The sequence below is a fragment of the Oryza glaberrima genome, chromosome 6 (genome assembly GCF_000147395.1).
Source record: "Oryza glaberrima chromosome 6, OglaRS2, whole genome shotgun sequence".
Taxonomy (NCBI): Eukaryota; Viridiplantae; Streptophyta; class Magnoliopsida; order Poales; family Poaceae; genus Oryza; species Oryza glaberrima.
Genome location: NC_068331.1, coordinates 10,996,817 through 11,017,487, shown reverse-complemented (window position 1 = coordinate 11,017,487; position 20,671 = coordinate 10,996,817).

Here is a 20,671-nt window from a genome sequence, read left to right as displayed (position 1 = left end):
CTAAAAAGACTTACAAAACTAGTATAACACTTTTCTGTTAGGCACCTTTTTATTTGCATCGTAGTAATTCCAAAGAATTATCTAACCGCGTCAAAAAGGATTTTAACAGCATCGGGCTAAACTATCGTGAGCAAGTGTTGCCAAAGCAAAAATGCCTAAGTCCCTAAGAATCACAACTAGCCACGCTGGTAATAGAATTGGGCTGAAGTACTGTATAGGCCCAAGCCCATTAGCACTCCTGAAACCCTAGCGAAATAAACGCCGAAGTCAAAGCGTCGTTTCGTCTTCCCCGCCGAATCTCTCGCCACTTTCCCCACTCTCTTGCTATAGTGCAAAACCACGCCGGCGAAAGCTAGGGTTTACAAATCCACTCCGATCCAGCCTCCTGAGCTCCACAAAAACCTTCCGCGCAACCACCGCATCGATTCCCCATCCATTTCCAGCCATATCCCGGACCAAATCACATCATCCAGTTCGAATTCATGGCGGAAGAGAGAAAGCTTCGAGAGTCAATGGGCGCCCTCCAATGGAACAGAGGAGAACCTGAAGGAGATGGTGGCGCACGACGTTCTTCCGACGAAGGAGATCATTGGATGGCGTCCGGCGTTCGGCGAAGCATTCCCGACCCCAACACACATGAAGTCGTGGTATTTTGTCATTTCTTCTATGGCGGATTTTCTCTTCCAACCTCAAGATTCTTCCGGGGGATTATGGATTTCTACGGGATTAGTTTACATCACCTAAACCCGAACTCCATAGTTCATATCGCCAACTTCATATATGCCTGCGAAGCTTTTTTGGGCGTCAGACCACATTTCGCCCTATTCCGCCGCATCTTCTTCCTCAAGCCCCAACCGAACAAAAGCAAGCCATGCGTAGTTGGGGGAGCTGGACTTCAACTGAGGGGAACTCTGAGCCAAAAGTATTTTTCCATGCCCTTCAAAACTTCAAACAAAGGCTGGCATGCAAATTGGTTCTATGTACAAAACCCCGAGCCTGCACTCCCCGAGTACTCTTGTCTTCCTCCAGTTTATCAGGACACTTGGAACTCACTACCAATGGGAGATGAAGCAGCCCAGGCACTTGTCCTGATGGATCGCATGCTGAAGCTGAAATAGCAAGGTCTGCAAGGAGAACAGATCACCCGGTATTTTATCAAGAGCCGGCTAGCCCCAATTAAAGAGAGATCCCGTACAGCCTTTGAGTTTGATGGCAAGCATGACCCGAACCGTGAAGATCCAGACTCTCTTGATTTTAAGGTCATGAAGGAGAGGATGTACAAAATCTTCTCAAACGCTATCGTGGTCAGCTATTCGCATTTGCTGCCAGTGGTGCCATACAACCCCTTCAACCCTCCTCCACCGGTATGTATTCCTTTCCTCAAAAGTATGCTTTCACCTTCTGTTAAGCTAATTGAAAGTACGAAATATCATGCCCAGGAATTTGCTTTGATGAAGTCGGATCCTCCAATTGCTCAACACCGATCACCTCGCCGACAGACTGGTCAGGCAAGTGGAGGACCAAAAATTCGGTCTGATACTCAACCAAACACCTCGAAATCAGCCAGCCAGACAGACTCCCGCAAGAGGAAATTGGTTCTGAGTGATGATGAGGGCGATGATACTGAAAAATCTGGCAATAAAGAGGTGACTGGAAAACAACCAAGGCAAACCAATCCGAAGAAGAAAACATCCAGTCGTCCCATGCCGAAAATCAGGAAATCTCCTAGGTACAAGTCATTTGACCATCTTCCTTGTATTGCTGCTCACCCACTGTTGAAATAGCACTAACGGCATAACTCAAATTCATAGAAAGCCGTCTGATATAGATCCTTTCGGAAAAGACTCCGAGCCGACTGGCATGAAGACAGGCCCTTCAAAAGAAACCGGGCCAACTGCAGAGGATCGCCCGAGTGACAAACAACCGGCAACCGACAATGTAGAACCCAGCAACAAGCCCCTGACTGGAGACCAGTCGGCCGAAGCTGGAGTTAGTGCTAATCAGGAGCCCCCGACTGGAAACCAGTCAGGTACAGAACCAAATAAAGATATCCCTGAAGTAGAAGCTCAAACGGACGGCCCTCCTAGAAAGGATGCCAATGCTGATCCAGGGTCCAGCTCTCCTGTTAAAGTACAAGGGCCTGCTCATCCCCGACCGGAAATTATTACAGGTAAACACATCCTCCGAGCCCATTTTGATCTGACAGACTTTCTTCAATTGTTTCACCTTTATTCATGAATGCCTAAGGCCCAATGATCGGCGACGAAGAAGAGGTCCTCCGAATACAGTCAGCTGAGGATTCTCGCCCACCCATTTTAGTCAAGTGGTGGGATGACGACATGCAACCTCAGGGAATTGATAAACAAGCAAAAGGAAGATGAGGAGGTATGCCTGCTGAAAAAGGCACTCAGCCAAGCCATTCGCATCGTAAATGTAAGTTTCCTTATACACAGCTTCAACCATCCTGTTTGCCACTTTGCTCAAATGCCGATAAATTCGCATTGCAGAGAATCCATTTCAGGAACGAGGCGAAGACTGCGACTCTTGAGAGGTTAGTTCCCCATCTTGGAACCCTTGAGGCCACCAGAAATCAGCTGCACGAAGCTAAGGAGCTTGCCAGGAAAACTGAGCATGATCTGAGAGACTGGATTGTCGAGCTTCAAGACTCCAACTTTGAGCTGAGCGGTTCGTCAAAAGGTAAATACAATCTTTGTCTAACTTACTTATGCTGCCATCCTTGTAATATCAATTAATCAAGAAGCAATACAGTGCAAGCTGCCAAGATATCTGAACTAGAAAAGCGGATCCAAGCTCTGGAGAACGACAAGGCCGAATTGGCGAGACAGAGGGACTCGGCTCTGAAAGATATTGAGGGTACTGGTCACCAATACTTCAAAAGCCATTCCTTTCTTTATGCCCACTCGTTGATATAAATTTATTTATGCAGATCGCAAAATCAAGTCTCAGGCTCAATTCGATGTCCTGGTCAACAAAATCAAGAGGCTTGAAGGGGCTAGGGATGAAGTCGCCAACGCTGCTACCCCACTCGTCCAAGCCATGTTCTTCAATAACAATGGTCCGAGTACATTTGATGCTTCCGAAATCTTCAACAAGCTGAGAATTGCTCCGGATACATACTTTAAGAATATCAAGGAAGCTGGAAGTATGGGAGCAAGCCTGGCGTTGGCAATGACCAAGTCTTTATACCCGAAGATTGACATTGACGCCATTGATGGCTTTGCAGACGGGACGAGCGAAGAGGCCGCCCTTGACCTTATCAACAATGCACAAAATGCCGCCGATAAGATAGCTGTTGATGTAGTCGAGAGATTCTAGGACAGCGACCTTCGGCCGACTGGATCTGATAATTGCGATGATGAAAAAACTGATACTGATTGATGTTATATTATAACAATGATTCTGATGATGATGATGATGATGATGGAGGCACAATTTGTACAATATTGATGAATTTATGCTGTGCTTGATATTTCAAACTTAGCTCCTGGTTTCTTAAAAGCTTTTGTCAAACCTTATTGAGCCTAAAACCCACAAAAGTTATTAAAAAACTTTCAGTCATCATTGACTAAGCCAAAAAATCAAGCAAGGCAATGATAAATCAAGTACTCAAATTGAATTGATAAAAATCACACTCCATTATTATTATAGTAGCCCCCGACTGATAACTCAAGGAGAAACTTGACATTAGCAGACAAAGAGGAAAAATACAAAAGTGATGCCTAAGCATAAAAACGACGAAGATGTTCAATATTCCAAGAGTTGTCAATAGGAGTACCATCTTCACGCTTGAGTCGGTAAGAACCTGGCCGAGTGACTTCGGAAACTATGAATGGTCCTTCCCACAAGGGAGATAACTTGTGCCGATCCCGTGTAGTTTGAATTTTTCTCAGAACCAGGTCGCCAACTAAAAAAGCTCGTGATCGAACGTTGCGATTATGATAACGACGCAACCCTTGCAAGTACCGAGCCGACTGAATTAAGGCTGCTTCGCGGGCTTCTTCCAGTCGGTTAAGATCATCTACTCGGTTGTCTCCGTAGCGCTCCACGTTGAAGTTACGAAAACGTAAAGATTCAAATTCCACCTCACTGGGCAACATTGCTTCCGCTCCATAGACTAGGAAAAACGGCGACTGGCCCGTAGCCCGACTGGGAGTGGTGCGCAAGGACCAAAGTACAGACGGCAGCTGTTCTACCCACTTGCCGGCATAGGGATTCAGTCGGTCAAAAACTCGTGCTTTTATTCCTTGGAGTATCATGCCATTGGCGCGTTCGACTTGTCCATTGCTCATAGGGTGCGCTACGGAGGCATAACAAATTTTGATGCCGAAGTCTTCACAAAAGTCTTTAAATACTCCGCCAGTAAATTGAGTGCCGTTATTAGTGATGATCCGATTAGGTACCCCAAACCGGTGCACAATGTTGATGAAAAAATCTCTAGCCTTGTCTGCCGTGATTGTAATGATTGGTTTGGCTTCAATCCACTTGGAAAATTTGTCGACAGCAACAAAGAGGTGAGTATAACCACCGACTGCCTTTTTAAACGGGCCGACCATGTCGAGCCCCCAAACCGCAAACGGCCAAGACAACGGGATGGTTTGCAACTCCTGAGCTGGTAGATGAGTTTGTCGGGCGAAAAATTGACAACCCTCACATGTGCGCACAATTTTGTCGGCGTCGGACACGGCTATAGGCCAGAAAAAACCTTGCCGGTAAGCCTTGCCAACGATGGTTCGTACGGCAGCGTGATTGCCACAGATGCCTGAATGTATGTCCTTTAACAATTGTCTCCCCTCCTCCAAAGATACACACCATTGTAGGATTCCCGATGGACTTTTCTTCTACAGCTCGGTCTCATGAATGATAGAGTCTACTGCACCTGGAGATCTGCTCGGCTTCATCTTTATCTTGAGGGAGTTCTTGTTTGGTCAAAAATCTTATGAGGTGCTCTCTCCAGTCGGCTTCAATCATACTTACGTCGTGAGTGTCCGTGGCTTCAATTGTTTCTTTCCTTGGTACGGTTGGTTCGTAAAGATGTTCAACAAAAACATCGGAAGGAGCTGCTTCTCGTTTTGAACCAAAATTAGCCAGTCTGTCGGCTGCCTCATTATTATGTCGAAGAACATGGGTGAGCTCAAGTCCATCGAATTTGTCTTCCAACTTGCGTACCTCCTGCCGGTAAGCGGTCATGTTATCATCAAGGCAGGACCACTCTTTCATGACTTGATTAACAACCAACTGAGAATCTCCACGAACTATCAGACGCCGAATTCCCAAAGAGATCGCAATCCTTAGTCCGTGAAGAAGCGCCTCGTTTTCTGCCACGTTGTGAGATGCAGAAAAATGTATCCACAGTACGTAGCTCAGTCTTTCTCCAGTCGGGGAAATTAAAACAACCCCGGCTCTAGTGCCTGAAAGCCTCTTCGACCCGTCAAAATGCATGGTCCAATACTCCATCTTCTCCTCGGGCATGTCTTCTTGGCGCTCAGTCCACTCGGCGACGAAGTCGGCTAAAGCTTGGGACTTGATCGAAGTTCGCGGCTTGAAAGATATATCCAAGGACATCAATTCTAAGGCCCACTTTGCGATCCACCCATTTGCTTCGCGATTATGAAGTATATCCCCGAGTGGAAACGATGTGACCACCGTGACCGAGTGACCTTGGAAATAGTGAGATAGTTCCCTGACGGTAATTAAAACACCGTATAATAGTTTTTGGACCTGAGGATATCTTGTCTTGGAGTCAGCCAAAACCTCACTAACGAAGTAGATTGGTCGTTGGACTTTTTGAACATGGCCTTCTTCTTCACGCTCAACAACCAGGACTGTGCTTACGACCTGGGAAGTTGCTGACACGTATAACAACAGCGGCTCTTGCGGGTGTGGTGAAGCTAGGACTGGTGGAGTAGTGAGAACTTTTTTGAAGTCTTCAAAGGCCTTTTGTGCTTCGGGTCCCCACTGGAAATTGTCTGTTTTCTTCAACAGCTTGAAAAAGGGCATCCCCCGCTCGCCGAGTCACAAAACAAACCGGCTGAGCGCCGCCATGCAACTAGTCAGCTTTTGAACGTCTTTCTGGGAGCTCGGCGGTTTCATGTTGAGGATGGCATTGATTTTCTCCGGGTTGGCTTGTATGCCTCTATGGGACACCATAAATCCAAGCAGCTTATGACAGTACTCCGAAGATGCATTTTTCAGGGTTTAGTTTCATCCTGAAAGTGCGGATGCTTGCAAAGGTCTCTTCTAGATCCGTAATCAGATCATCCTTCTACTTGGTTTTGACGACTACATCATCCACATAAGCTTCAATATTGCGGCCGATCTGAGTTGAAAAACATCTCTAGATCATGCGTTGATAAGTTGCTCCTACGTTCTTTAATCCAAAGGGCATGGTGATGTAGCAGTAGGCCCTGAAGGGCGTGATGAATGAAGTCTTTAAGCAATCGGATTCTTTCAGTCGGATCTGATGATATCCTGAGTAGCAATCCAAAAAGCTGAGTAGCTCGCAACCGGCGGTTGAGTCAACTACCTGGTCAATGCGAGGCAACCCAAAAGGATCTTTGGGATAGGACTTGTTGAGGTCGGTGTAGTCAACACACATGCGCCATTGTCCCGTCTTCTTCCAAACCAGGACTGGGTTGACCAGCCAGTCGGGATAAAGGACTTCCTTGATGAAGCCTGCTGCTAACAGCTTGGTTAGTTCCTCCTTGATCGCATCCTTCCTATCCTGTGCGAAGCGGCGGAGTCGTTGCTTGATTGGTTTAACGTCTTCCTTAACATGTAAAGAGTGCTCAATCACCTCTCTAGGAATACCAGGCATATCAGATGGTTTCCACGCAAAGATATCTTTATTATTTTGAAGAAAGGTGATGAGCGCGCTTTCCTATTTACAATCTAACTCAGCGCCTATTACAGCAGTCTTAGCAGGATCAGATGGATCTAGGGGAATTTTCTTGGTCTTGGCGTCGCTTTCTCCACTCTTCGGCATCTTGGTTGCAGGCACTTCTCCTTCGCTTGCTGTGAACGCGGCCAGTCGGATGTCTTCTCGGGCGAGCGTGATCTCGCAAGTCTGGGCCATCTCGCAGCTTTCCTTGTCGCATGTGACGGCTTGTTTGATGTCGCTCCGCAGGGATATGACTCCTCGAGGACTAGGCATCTTCATCATCATGTTGGTATAGTGCGGGACAGCCATAAACTTGGCTAACGCCAGGCATCCGAGTATGGCATGATACGCTGTCTCAAAATCAGCAACTTCGAAGCAAACATTTTCTGTGCGGAAGTTCTCCCGAGTGCCGAAAGTAACCGAAAGAGTGATCTGACCGAGTGGTGTAGCGGATAGCCCTGGAATGACTCTGTGAAAGGGCGCATTACTCGGCTTTAATTTCGTGCGAGGGATCTGCATGTCGTCCAGGGTTTTGGCAAAAAGGATGTTGAGTGCACTGCCACCATCGATGAGCGATCTGCGAAGCTTGACGTTGCGAACCACTAGGTCTAGTACCAGGGGGTACCACCCCGGGTGGACCACTCGGTCAGGATGATCCGAGCGGTCAAACTTAATTGTTGTCTCCGACCACCGAAGATATTGGGGCGTATCGGGCTGAACAGCGTTAATCTCCCGTTCGGTCAGCTTTTGCTTTTTCCTAGATTCATAAGCCAGGGGTCCGCCAAAGATGTGGTTGAGTTCCTTGCGATGGTCTTGAAAAACCAGTCGGGGCATCATCGTCATCGTCCTTCTTCTTTGACGTGCTTTGATCTCCGTCGGAGGCCTTTCGTGCGTTCTTGGCATATTGTTCTGCAAACTGTTTGTAGATGAAGCAATCTTTGGCCGCGTGATTGGAATTGGGATGATGTGGACATTGGGAGTTCATGATCTTGTCAAAAGTGTTGACGCGCGAACGTTGTCGGGAGAAAGATGTAGTAGTTGCAACAAGTTCCTCGGGCTTACGCTTACGGTCCTTGTGATTGGTACTTCCACTCCCTCCTGTAGTCGGTGTATCTTTCTTCGGCTTCCAAGTGGTGCCCGACTGCTTGGACACGATAATGGCATCTTCGGCTTTGGCATACTCGTTGGCTTTTTCGAACATCTGCTTGACCGTCTTGGGAGGCTTGCCCCTGAACTTGCCGACTAGGTCTTCGTGACGAATTCCCTTTGTGAAGGCAGCGATGATGACATCGTCGGTAATGTCGGAGATCTTGTTGCGTTGCTTAGAAAAGCGTCGGATGTAATCTCGAAGGGATTCTCCAGACTTCTGAATGACGTTGTAGAGATCAAAATGTGTACCAGGGCGTTCAAAGGTGCCCTGGAAGTTGGCGATGAAGTGGTCGCGAAGTTCCGTCCATGATCCGATTGTGCCATGGGGTAACCCATGAAGTCAGGAGCGGGCAGAATCCGCTAGAGCCACATGCAAGTAGTTTGCCATGGCTTTGCTGTCTCCTCCTGCTGCGCGAATTGCGAGACCGTAGACGGTGAGCCAAGACTCCGGGTTAGTGGTGCCGTCATACTTCTCAATTCCAGTCGGCTTGAAGCCGGCTGGCCAATCCACTCGACGCAGGTCGCTTGTAAAGGCAGCGACTCCATCCACGTTGTCATCATAGCGATCCAGTGAATGGTGGGGGCGTAGCCTCGTGCCGCGCGGCGCTGGTTGATTGTAACGCGAAGATCGACGGGGCACCTGCGAGGTGGCCGTTTAACTCGGCGCTCCCTGTGTCGTTCGGGAGGCGAGTGGACAGATCGCTCGTCATGACCCCTACTCTTGCGACTGGATCCCACGCCGGTGACGCTGAGGCTTGGTTGGTGATAGTCTTGAGATCGAAGATTTGGAACTCGGCTGCTAGTCAGCGTGCGGACACTTGCAGAGTTAACCGGGATCGAGGCGGCAATCATGGTCTTGGTCTGGTTCAAGATGTTGACGACGTGATTAGCTTGATTGAGTGCGTCTTCCTTGAGGAGGGTGTCGAGGAGGATGATCGCTGCAACCGCGTTCTGTTGAGGGGTGCGAAAAACTGCAGTTCCCTTGACGTCTTGCTGCCCGATAAGCTCTCATGCTCGTCACCCGGCGTCCAAGGCCCGTTGTCGCCAGTCCTCAACCTCCTTTGCAGCCCGTTCGCGTTCCTGTTGCTCACGCTGTAGCCGTTCTCGCTCTTGTGCTTGGCGCTCCTCTTCCAGTCGGCGTCGTTCGGCTTCCTGTTGTACGCATAGCTCTTCTACTTCTCGGGCTTTGCGCTGTTCTTCTGTCTCGTTGTCAGCCATGAAGATGCCGAACTAGAGAGGTGTGTAGTTGTCTTCAAAGCCTTCGTCAAAGTCGTCGAGGTTGCGGTAGTTGTAGCGGTAGCCAAAGTCATCGTACTCCACGATCTCCGTTGGTCGCGCGTCAACACCGGGGGAGCTGAGGTAGCCGTCCAGCTGTTCTATCGAAACCGTGCCGAGTGGCTGGAGTATGACGCTGACTTCCCTGGAGCTAGGCCGGACCGGGGCTGAAACCGGATCTCGCCTAGGCCTACGGGGAGAAGATGGCCTTGTGAAGACAGCAGCCAAATCATCGGGGAGTTTCATCAGGATTGGCAGATAGGCCCCATCATCTTGATCGGGTCGTGTCGAAATAGATTGGATCTCGTCCGAGTGGTTTGAAGCCAACTCGGTAGAGATGATCTTGGGGTAGACCTCGGCCGAGTTCGGGATACCAAACGGAGCGGAGATCTGGCCTCTTCCCGACTGGTTCGAATCCGAGTCGAGGAGAGAAATCTTGCCGAAGTCGTTGGTGATGAAGTCGAGGCTGCCGAAACGGAACGCCTGCCCGGGAGGGAAGACGAAGTCGTCGATGCCGGAAACGGAACCCATCGCACTAGTCGGCGAAGAACTTGACGCTACCCCTACCTGGCGCGCCAACTGTCGAAACAAGATTTCGGCAATACTAAAAGGGGGTGGCTATCAAGCTGGAAAAGTGGATGGGTTTAGAGACAAGGAATTTTATACAGGTTCAGGCCTTCTTAATAAAGAAGTAATATCCTACTCCTGTCCGGGGATTGATCCGCCGAGTGTATTATTGATCGTATGATCTGGGAGAAAAATCGTGCCCCTAGGGGCACCCAGACCCAATATTATCTGACCTGGGTTCACAATTCCTGTAATAATAGTATGATCTCAAAATTCTTGAATTAATTACTGTTTATTTACCTTAAGTTTATATATTGATTCATCTATTATGTTTATTGACCAATATTCCTGTTTGTTTTTTTAGAAATGATGGTGTTCTTCAGACTTCCATCTGTGATACACATAAATAATAGGGAAGTATCGAGTATTTTCAACATTGTTCTTCTTGCCCAATATATTTGGAACCTAAACTTTGATTAATAATAATATGTGTTTTGTCTGGGAATAGTTAAGCCTACAGCAGTCCAGAAAATCGTAATATATATAATATACAACCATTCAATTGTTGCCTCTACGAGGGGTAACAAGCTTGCTATATACCATTAGCCTACCCTGTTTAGATGGGACTAAAACTTTTTAGTCCCTATCACATCAGATGTCTGGACACTAATTATAAATATTAAACATAGACTATTAATAAAACCCATTCTATAGCCCAGGACTAATTCACGAGATGAATCTATTGAGCCTAATTAATCTATGATTAGCCCATGTGATGCTACAGTAAACATGCGCTAATTATGGATTAATTAGGCTTAAAAAATTTGTCACGCGAATTAGCTCTTATTTGTGTAATCAGTTTTATAAGTAGTTTATGTTTAATACTTCAAATTCATCCGATATGACAGTCCCTGGATCCAAACACCACCTATCCTATTAGTCAAGCATGCTTAATTGTGCTTCTATTTCTGTCATGTACTTCAATCATGCTTAATTGTGCTTCTATTTTCTGTCAGGCACTGTCGTGGTTGTTTTACATGAGGAAGTCTGAATGCACTCAAAAGTACAACACTGCCATAAGTTTATTTCCTTGCAAAAGTTACTAAAATATACAGAATTTCAGAATGTAGTCTGTATTGCAATGGTTTCCCTTCTCTTAGTTCTTTTGTTTATCTCAAAGTGAACATGGATCTTTCAAATTCTATTTCAACACAAATATTCCACAGTAACACGTGGGGTATCATCTAGTATATATAGATGATCAAGTCCTTTTGCACCCCGAAATAACAGCGGCTTATAGTAGTCCGATTAAGAATCGAACCTATATATAGCTAGACCGGCCAGCCGGCTGATCTCAATCACCGCGCGGCGTGATGAGGACAAATGGAGCACCAGCTAGGCCGGCAGCGGCAGCACCGGCGAATGAGGATATGATCATTTAACACTCAATTTAACATCTAAATTCGAGATAGGATATAACATTGCTAAAATTTTGAAATCACCGTGTTTTCTTCACGGGCCGGTTTGCATGTGACTGGTCATAACCGGCTGAGTCCGATCGCATTTCGCCGGGTCTCGGGTTTGCTTCGCATGTGCATGTTTGCTTCGGATTCTTCCTTTTTCCCGTTCAAAGTTTGTTGAGCCAGGACGTCACAGCTATAGCGCTTCAGCGCTTCGTGCACCATGCTCCGGGTGTTTGGGATGGCACTCACCTTAACCGATACCTTCGTGGCGCTGCACCAAAAATATATATATGTTCGTTTTGTGCTGTGCCTAGGTGTTCTACTTGTGTCCTTGTGTCCAGTTCGCATGTGTTGTTCAGTGTGTTCATCGATTGAGGATTACGATTTGGTGCTGACAAGTGGTATCAGAGCAATGTCAGAGCCAACCTTCACCCACGGGACTGGCTCACACTCCCCGCTGTGTGAGCACCGACACTGCGATGGTGGATCGAGTCGCGAGGTGGTCGTGCCGTGCATGGTCAAGGAGATCGGTGGATTGGCGAACTACCCCATCCTCCCAAGGTGGTTCGGCAACCTCCCTCGTGATGTGTGTGATGCTTAAGGCATATGGTCTGTGGGATGTGATTGAAACCGGCGACGGCATGTACCAAGAGTACAGGATGACGCTGGAGAGTGTGATCCGCGTCGTCCCCGTAGGGACGGTCTCTATGGTCACCGTGAAGCCGTCTACAAAGCAGGCATGGAACACCATAACCACGATGTGAATCGGGGCTAATTGCGTGAATGCGGCGAAGGCGCAGTAGCTTCGCCGGGGGTACGAGACGATCGCATTCCGTGATGGCGAGTCGGTGAATGACTTCACACAGTGGATCAATTCCCTGACGACATCTCCCTGTCCTTGGCAACCCGGAGCCATCCCACAAGGTGTCGACAAAAATTCTTCGTGCCGTCCCGGATAAGCTAGAGCACATGGCCAAATCGATTGAGACTCTCTTGGATCTCTTGACCCTGACGGTGGAATACGTGACCAGGTGACTATGCGTCGTTGAGGATCGGCTCGTGTTTACTAACGAGCAATGGCTCGCTCTCTAGAAGGAGCGGGCAACGTCGGAGGGGGCCTCCGGCTCTTGCTCCGGGCAGCAGAGACTTCGCAGTCAATGCCGCAAGGAGAAACAAGATGTTCGGAAGGACTCTAGCCGCGATGCAAAGCACCGCAAATGGTGGCGAGGGTGGAGGCAGGTGCTACGTTTGTCGGAACAGAGGCCATATTTCCCATGTCCAGAAGTCGTTGAAGTACCCCTCATCAAAAAAAACCAAAGCGGCAATGTCTTGATGAAGATTGAGATGATAAGGGTTCCAATCTAGAGGAGAACGCACTCTGGTCGGGTTGTATCTCCTAAGTCCGAACTTGGCGAAGAATTTTTCGTTAGAAAATCCACCTCTTGAACCCATCTCATCAAAATCTTGAAGCACCAAGTCTCTCTACCTAGCGCGCCATTATCGACAGACTATGCCCGCCTACAATATTTGTACAGAATGGGGATTGTTGGTACCAGGGTATAAGTGAGATTGAGGTAAACGAGACGGGTGACAAATATTTTTATATAGGTTTGGGCCCCTTAATTGACAGGTAATTGTCCTACTTCTGTTGGTTAAAGCCGATGTTTCTTTTATATATCAATATCACACAAATACAAATATTTGGGATTACCTAATCTAGTCTCTGCTTCCTCCAATATGAACTCAGCGAGATTGGAATTGTCTTGTATTGGCTTGTCTTAGCCTCTCCCCCTCTCCTCTTTGGGGAGTCTTGTATTTATACCTTCAGATGCCCTATTATCCAAGTAGAACTAGAGAACTAAACATGTATAAGATTCGAGTAGTCCATGTAGTGTTTGAGTAGGACATGGCTTTTCCTTCCATCGTGATCAGTTAAGTCATTGAGCCAACCATCCGACATTTTGTTGTGCAGCTCCGTCTTGATAATCTTCATTGCTGAGAAGGCCCTCTCAACTGATGCAGTTGCCACGGGTAAAAGCAATGCCAACTCAATGAGACGATATACCAACGGAAATACAACGTGTCTCTCAAGTTCCACCATCTTTTTTGCAAGGCTTCAAAATCATGACAAACTTTGAACTCCTCAAGCCTTCGCACATGAAGGATGAATGTTTGTAGTTTGTCTCTTATAATCTTGTGATCATCAAAAGAAAAATCCTCTTGATAGATCTTCGTAAGCCGAGCAAGCTTTTCCACATCAAACTTAGAGAAATAAGTTCTAGGAACAAGAGAAGCATAGCAAACAAGCAATTTATATGACACCTCATTAAAGCGATGATTGAATTCGGTAATAGCATCTATTGCCGCATATGAAAAAAAAATGCTCGTTGTGACATTGTTTCTCCCTCCTTTTCTTGATTGACCAAATCTGGGTACTAGATCATCTTGTTTGGTATTGGGATATCATTTTCCGTGCAAAATACTTTAACCTCCTCAAGCAAGGGTTCCCAACCATCATTTCTCAAATTGATCAAACAAGTTTTGACATCAACCACTAAGGACATGGCTTGAACAATATTCTGATCCTTTCTTTGCAAGAGAAGTGAGAGCTCTGTAATGCAAAGAATTTTCAACATATCAACTTTGACCATTATTGCAACCAAACCTCCTACCCTCGATGGATTACGCTAATCTTTATGAACCATTTCTAGAACATGTACCACTGAGTCCCACATTGTTTCAATACGAGACAAAATCTTGTGATGAGACCCCCCATCTTGTATCTCCAGGTCTAGCCAATGATGTTTGTTGGTTCTGTCCTCTTCCTGAAGAAACATTTCCGCGCTCTAACTTTTCTGTCAAAATTGTCTTTTGCTAATCAAGCAACAAATCCATTCTCTTGCAAGATGTAATAGTGGAGTTCACAATCATGGACACATAATCAAAGAAATCTTCTATAGCCAGCAACAACTTGAGATAGTAACAGCTACCAACTGTAACTGATGAGCAAAGCAATGGATATAGAAAGCATATGCGTTATCATCACGAATTAGCTTTTGAAGGCCATTGAACTCTCCTCTCATATTAGAAGCCCCGTCATAACCTTGTCCTCTCAATCTTGCAATCTATAAACCATAATCACTTAGTGACTCAACCAAAGCTTTCTTTGAACCTTTTGAGGATACATCTGTGACATGCTTGATACCCAGAAATCTTTCAATTACTTCTCCTTTTTTATTCACATACCTACAACAATGATGTGATTAGGAACTAGAAAGAATCGAAATTAGTGGGATGGCAAGCCGCTTCCCACCGACGCTGATGCCGGTGAGCATCGAAAAGTAGGACATCGGGTCATAATTATTGCGGACCATCGGCTTGAACGAGAAGGTGGCGGCGGCGGCGGTGTCACTGGCCGGCGCGCTGAGGGTGAAGAAGCCAGCCTCACTGCTCACCTGTGGGAGGCAGTAGGAGAACGCACTACCGTATGCCAATGACGTCTGCCACTTGAGCGACTTCGGCAAAGTGCTAAGACCGAGCACGCCGTTGAAGTATCCCCAGTGTTAGACTTAATCTTGTTATTTGTGTGTTAGTCATATGCATGTGTGAGTGTGCGTATCCATGATCTCCATACTAGTGAATACATGCGAGAATTAGTCCTAGAATACAGGTTATCTTGGAGTTGTGCCGAGTCAAGTGGAGCAGAAGCCAGGCGTGAAGAGTGGATTAATTAACTCCATGCATGTGTGTTAGATATCTAGTGATACTCTGCATGCAAGGAGGTGTGGGCTGCATGTAGAGAAGTGGTTAATTAGTGGCTAAGTCACGTGACTGGTGGCCAGTTAGTGCATCAAAACATGGCTGCGTTTAGTGGGTTGTGCTTATTTAAGGCTTGTAATCAACATTTGTTTGTGTGTGTAGCCAATCATATGGTGAATACAAGTGTGTTCAGTGGTGGGGTGGTGTGCAGCCAAAGTTAATTCTCGCGTGTGTTTGTTTCTCATTTCATCGTGTGTGTGTGTGTGATCCTGTGAGTTGAGCTAACAGTGGTATCAGAGCCATATCAAGCGAAGGAGTGTACACACCACCAAGCCGTCGTAGCAACGACGGCAATGGTGGCGATGGCGGCAACGGCGGCCAAGGCAGTCGTGAGCTCGTCGTGCAGCAAGTGAAGGAGGCGGGGGACGGTGCGCTACCCCATGCTCTCTGAGAACAACTACGGTGTGTGGGCGGTGAAGATGAAAATCTTCAAGCGTGCACAAGGCATGTAGGCTGCCGTGATGAACGAGGGAGATGTCGATGAGAAGATGGACCTAATGGCTCTTGCCGCCATCGTCCAAGCTATGCCGGAGTCCGTGATGATGGCCATATCCGAGAAGGAGTTGGCGAAGGAGGCGTGGGATGCCCTCAAGTAGATGAACATTGGTGAAGAGCATGTCTAGAAGGCTCAAATACAAACCCTCAAGAGGGAGCTTGATGGTTTGTACATGAGTAATTTTGAGAAAATTAATGATTTTGCTTTAAAGGTTACCACGATCGTGAACGAGATTCACTCGCTCGGCACGAAAGTGGGGGAGACCACCGTCGTGGATAAGCTCTTGCATTCCGTTTTGGACAAGTTCCAGTCCCTCATAAGCACCATCGAGCAATGAGGGAAGTGTCGGAGATGACAGTGACGGAGACGAACAGGCGTTTGCAGGCAATTGAGGAGTCTCCAAGGGGCGATGTCGTGACAACATAAGGGAGGAGCAGCTGCTGTTCACGTGTGCGGAGTGGGAGGCCGTGTTCGCTGGAATGGTGTCGCGGCCGCCGGCGCTGCCGCCGTGGGTCATCGTCGACCGGGTCGCCATCGTGCGCACCAATGCCATGGTGGAGGAGCCGGAGGATGCAGCCCCCGTCGCGCTGCGGTCTGACACCACGAATGAAGCAGAAGATGCGCCCACCTCCATCACGCTCGCCGCTACGTGGCGTGTCTCCAGAGTCACAGTGCCGAGGAGCGCCCACCCTCACCGAGGGGCGGACTACGACAAGCGCTCGTTCATCATTGTTGCCGACCCCGCCGGCCTCGTCATCCACCAGTACGATGCTCCCGCCTTTGGCTTCAGCATCGCTGACGACCTACGGGGAAACCTGTTCATGCTACTGGAGTGCAACTTCGTCCCCATCGGCTCTGGCGAGCTCGACATGCCCACCGCCATCTTGATACCCAACTACGTCGAACCGGCGATTCAGTACATATGCAACATCAAAAATGTCAGGCTCATATCTCATCCCGGTAGCAACGGCGTCGATGCAGAGTACATCATTGTTGAATTGTGGATTGGGTTCAGTGCCGAGCACGTGAGGCTGATCTATTTCCACTCGAGCTCACCCTCCTGGGTCATGAAGGATTTGGATTGTCATCAGATGCCTGGCCGAACCAGCACCCACTAGAGTTGGCATACTCACGACGTGATCTCCCATGATGACAAGTTGTGGTGGGTGAATTTGTGGAGTGGTATAATCAGTTGTGATCCATTCCAGGAGTATCCTGTACTTTGAAGCTATGACCTGCTTGAAGAAATTCCGAATGATTACAACTACAAGCTAGCACACGACATTGAACTTGATCGATGTGTTAAAGTGAACAAGGGGAAGCTGCACTATGTTGAGATTTGCAAAGATTGCATCGATCACATTGGAGCAACGGTGCTGATCGTGCAGACACTAGCTACCAGTCCAGATGATACGTGGTGGAAGGACACCTATTGGAGAAATTTTAAGAAGATCTGGACGTCTCAAAGCTACAAGGCAACTAGGATGCGGTGGAAGTTCCGAACTTCAATCCGGTTGCCTAAAGCAAGCATGACGAGCTAGCCCCGAGGAGCTTAGTCCAAATCCCTGACCGTATCGAGCTTACATGCCAGTAAAGTCGGCCTAGTCTCCCATCCGGGCAGCGGCGGTGTGGACTACGCCATTACAGAGCTTTAGCTTGCTTTCGGTGCTGACCAGACAAAGTTAATCTACTTCTGATTAGGCACATCCTTTTGCGACATGGACTACGCCATTATAGTGCTTTAGCTTGCTTTCGTTGCTGACCACACAAAGTTGATCTACTTCTGATGATGCACATCCGTTTGCGTCAGTAAGGATTTGCAACTACCCACCTCCATCGCCGCACATCTGCTTGCATCAAAGAGGATCTCCGACTGTGCCACCTCCACTGGAACAGTTTGCGATGTGGTTGGCGCATAGATGACGTCATCACCTACCAGTGGAAGCTCTACTGGGTGAGTCGTCGGTGAGGACTTCTCAGCTGTGATCTATTTGTGGTCTCCTTACATTTGTTCATAAATATGTATGCAAAGATGTTATTCACTTCATCAATTATCATCCAACTTATCCATCCACTTATTCAGTCTTGGCCACAACAGCCAATTTCTTGGTGTCAGATAAAAGTTTAGAAGCTGTCTCACTAATTTCACGCATGTAATTCATCTTATGATGATATTGTTTTAGCTATATTTACTCTTGTGCTTTAACTTACACAGTTCATAATAGGTTAACCAAGTTATTAGAATTCATAATAGTTATGTCCAGTACCTTGCTATCTCGTTATTGCATAAACGAAATATTGTCATATTTATCCTAAATATTATAGTGTTTCCATTACCTAGTATTTCTGCTATGCTTACAGTTATTGTTTTATATTTTGTCTATCGTCGTCAATTTTACGTTGGTATATACTAGTTTACACAATATGCATGCTATTGTGCACAATGTGTCCTATAACTCAATGGTAATATTATTGTTTTTTGTGCCTCTTCTCTTTAAATGCAACCCGCGGCGGCACCTAGAGACATATATCTACTTATATAGCTTATATTACATTTAAAAATGAGTGCACCCATATGGTTAGAAGGGACTTGAATAGCCTATGCCACATAAAAAAAATTGAGCTAATTTGGCTATATAAGATGATAGAGAAATAGCACTAAATGCACTTACTAGAGACCAACTATATAAATATATAGGATTAATATGCTAGGTGATGACCTTTATGTCCAATTACTTCCTAAGAGTTATAGTGTTATTTAGTTACTGGATTGTTGCCACGTGTCATCTAAAAACCCACCACAACCAAATAAATATTTAATAACATATATCTTCTAAAGAAACTTTCATATTTGCTTTTAAATATCATGCCTCTATTTCTATGAACAATTCATCTAATATCTTCTATGAAGAATGTATTCTCTTTATGCAAGATGAGGGTGTTGATGCGTCATGTCTCAATCATAGAATTACCTATACGGAATATTTCGATGAAGTAGGGATTGGCTAATATGATGATGCAAACGAAGCTGGTAAAGAGAGCATTGGAGACGGGGAATTTTATACAAGTTTGCGACCTCAAGATGGGAAATAGTTCTACTCCTATTGGCCAGAGGTCAGTATTGCCATTATATATCAATCCCTCATGAGTAGAAAGTATCATATATAGAAAAACCTAATCTAGTCTTCTAGTATATTAGTGTACAGCTCTGAATAGTGGTCGGCAACTAGCTGTTGTGGCTTCCTCAGGTATTGGCTTGATGAGATCGGAGGTAGTTTGTGTTCTCTGTATCTCTCTGTTGATGTGAAAACATGGTGGCCTGGGAGATCTTCTTAACTCTAGTGCAGTTCCAAGGCTAGCCTCGAGTGTGTCAAGGACGTGCCAGTTGATTTGATTCTGCAATCAGCAAGAAAGAATAAAAGCAGAGTTAGTCAGCCGATAGCCGATCGGTCGAAAGGCCGATAGCATATCGTTGGTGGTCCCAACCGATGGAGTTAAACCAAATCGGCTATGGACAGGATATATCAAGGAATATTAAATGCTAAATATGCCTAATCAGCTGTAATACTGTCTATCAAGTTTAATAAATTGGTGTAAGATAATATTATGAAAGTAGCCAATGTGTCAGTATTTAGAGCAAGAAAGATAACGTACTAGCTAATACTCTAGTACAAACCTATATAAACATATTGATCCATATAAACATATCAAACGGAAATCAAACATAAAGGTGTAGGAATCTAGCCGATACTGACTAAAGCTTGATATGCTTATACAAAACGATCTATTTATATAAGTGGCGAATATACATGAAACGGGTAGTGAAACATGCATATTAGGTAAGATCGGCTGAAACCCAATACTATCCTTATTACATCTAATTGAAGGCTAGTTTGCATGGTTCTAAGCACGACTAGGGATGATGCATCTCAAAGTATGAAAAGAAGCATGTAGTCTAGACAATCAAGCAATTAGACACTTTTCTGGATGGTAGATGCCTTAGCTAATCTAATCTAGCTAGACAATTTAACCGGAACCAACATAAACCCTAAAGCGAGCAGCAATCGATAGAGCTAAATTGAGAAGCTAAGAATAGATTAACTAATACATATGATAGTAATGATTCGCGATATCAAGCGTAACACGCCTAAAGCGGCATGTTAGCCCTGATAGCGCGGCCATTGAGACAGGTTACCTCTTGTGAAGAACTCGTTGAAGACGAGAAAAGTAAAAGGGTGGCGATGCGCCGAAGTTGTGTTGGCTTAGCTCCCTAATTACAAAGCTATGTGGTTCATATTTATACCCCGAGTACAAAATAGTCCATTACGGACACGACTCAAACCTTTCTAAAGTTAAGATACAAACAAGACCATATATGGCGGTCTCTTACCAAATCTCTAACAAACCGACTCAATATCCTAATTAATAGATACAATTGCCTTAATCGAGCTCTATCTCTAATTGGCAATGACGGTTATTCCAATCTAGGCCCATGTCGAACCCAAGTCATACCTTATCAGCTGTATCGGCCATCAACCTTGATCAACTCGTACTCTGTTTTCAGCTGATACGACATCCGCCGATATGACATCCAGCCGATGCACTATCCGACTCCAAGTCCAACTTGATTCAACACCAAATCCACTTCGATATTTTTCTTTCTTCTCCGAATCTGGTGTCAAACTCCATTGTTAACACTCTCATGCATTGTTTCTCTCCCCTCCTGAACGTTATATTTATACCCTCGAGAGCCCTCTTCTCAAGTAGGAGGCAAGTATAGATACGGTCTTCAAGTTAGGCCCAAGTAGGACTTTGTATTTATTTCCTTATCTGTGACTCCTTTCTAATTTACTTCAGATTTTATCCATACGTATGAGGTTTGTTTCCATATGGGACATGGCCTATGCTGGTCCTGCCGAGGTAAGTTCTTCAGGTTATCTCATATCTAGGGCACTAACAGTATTCCCTAACTCTATTCAAATGTATATATGCCAACTATATCAA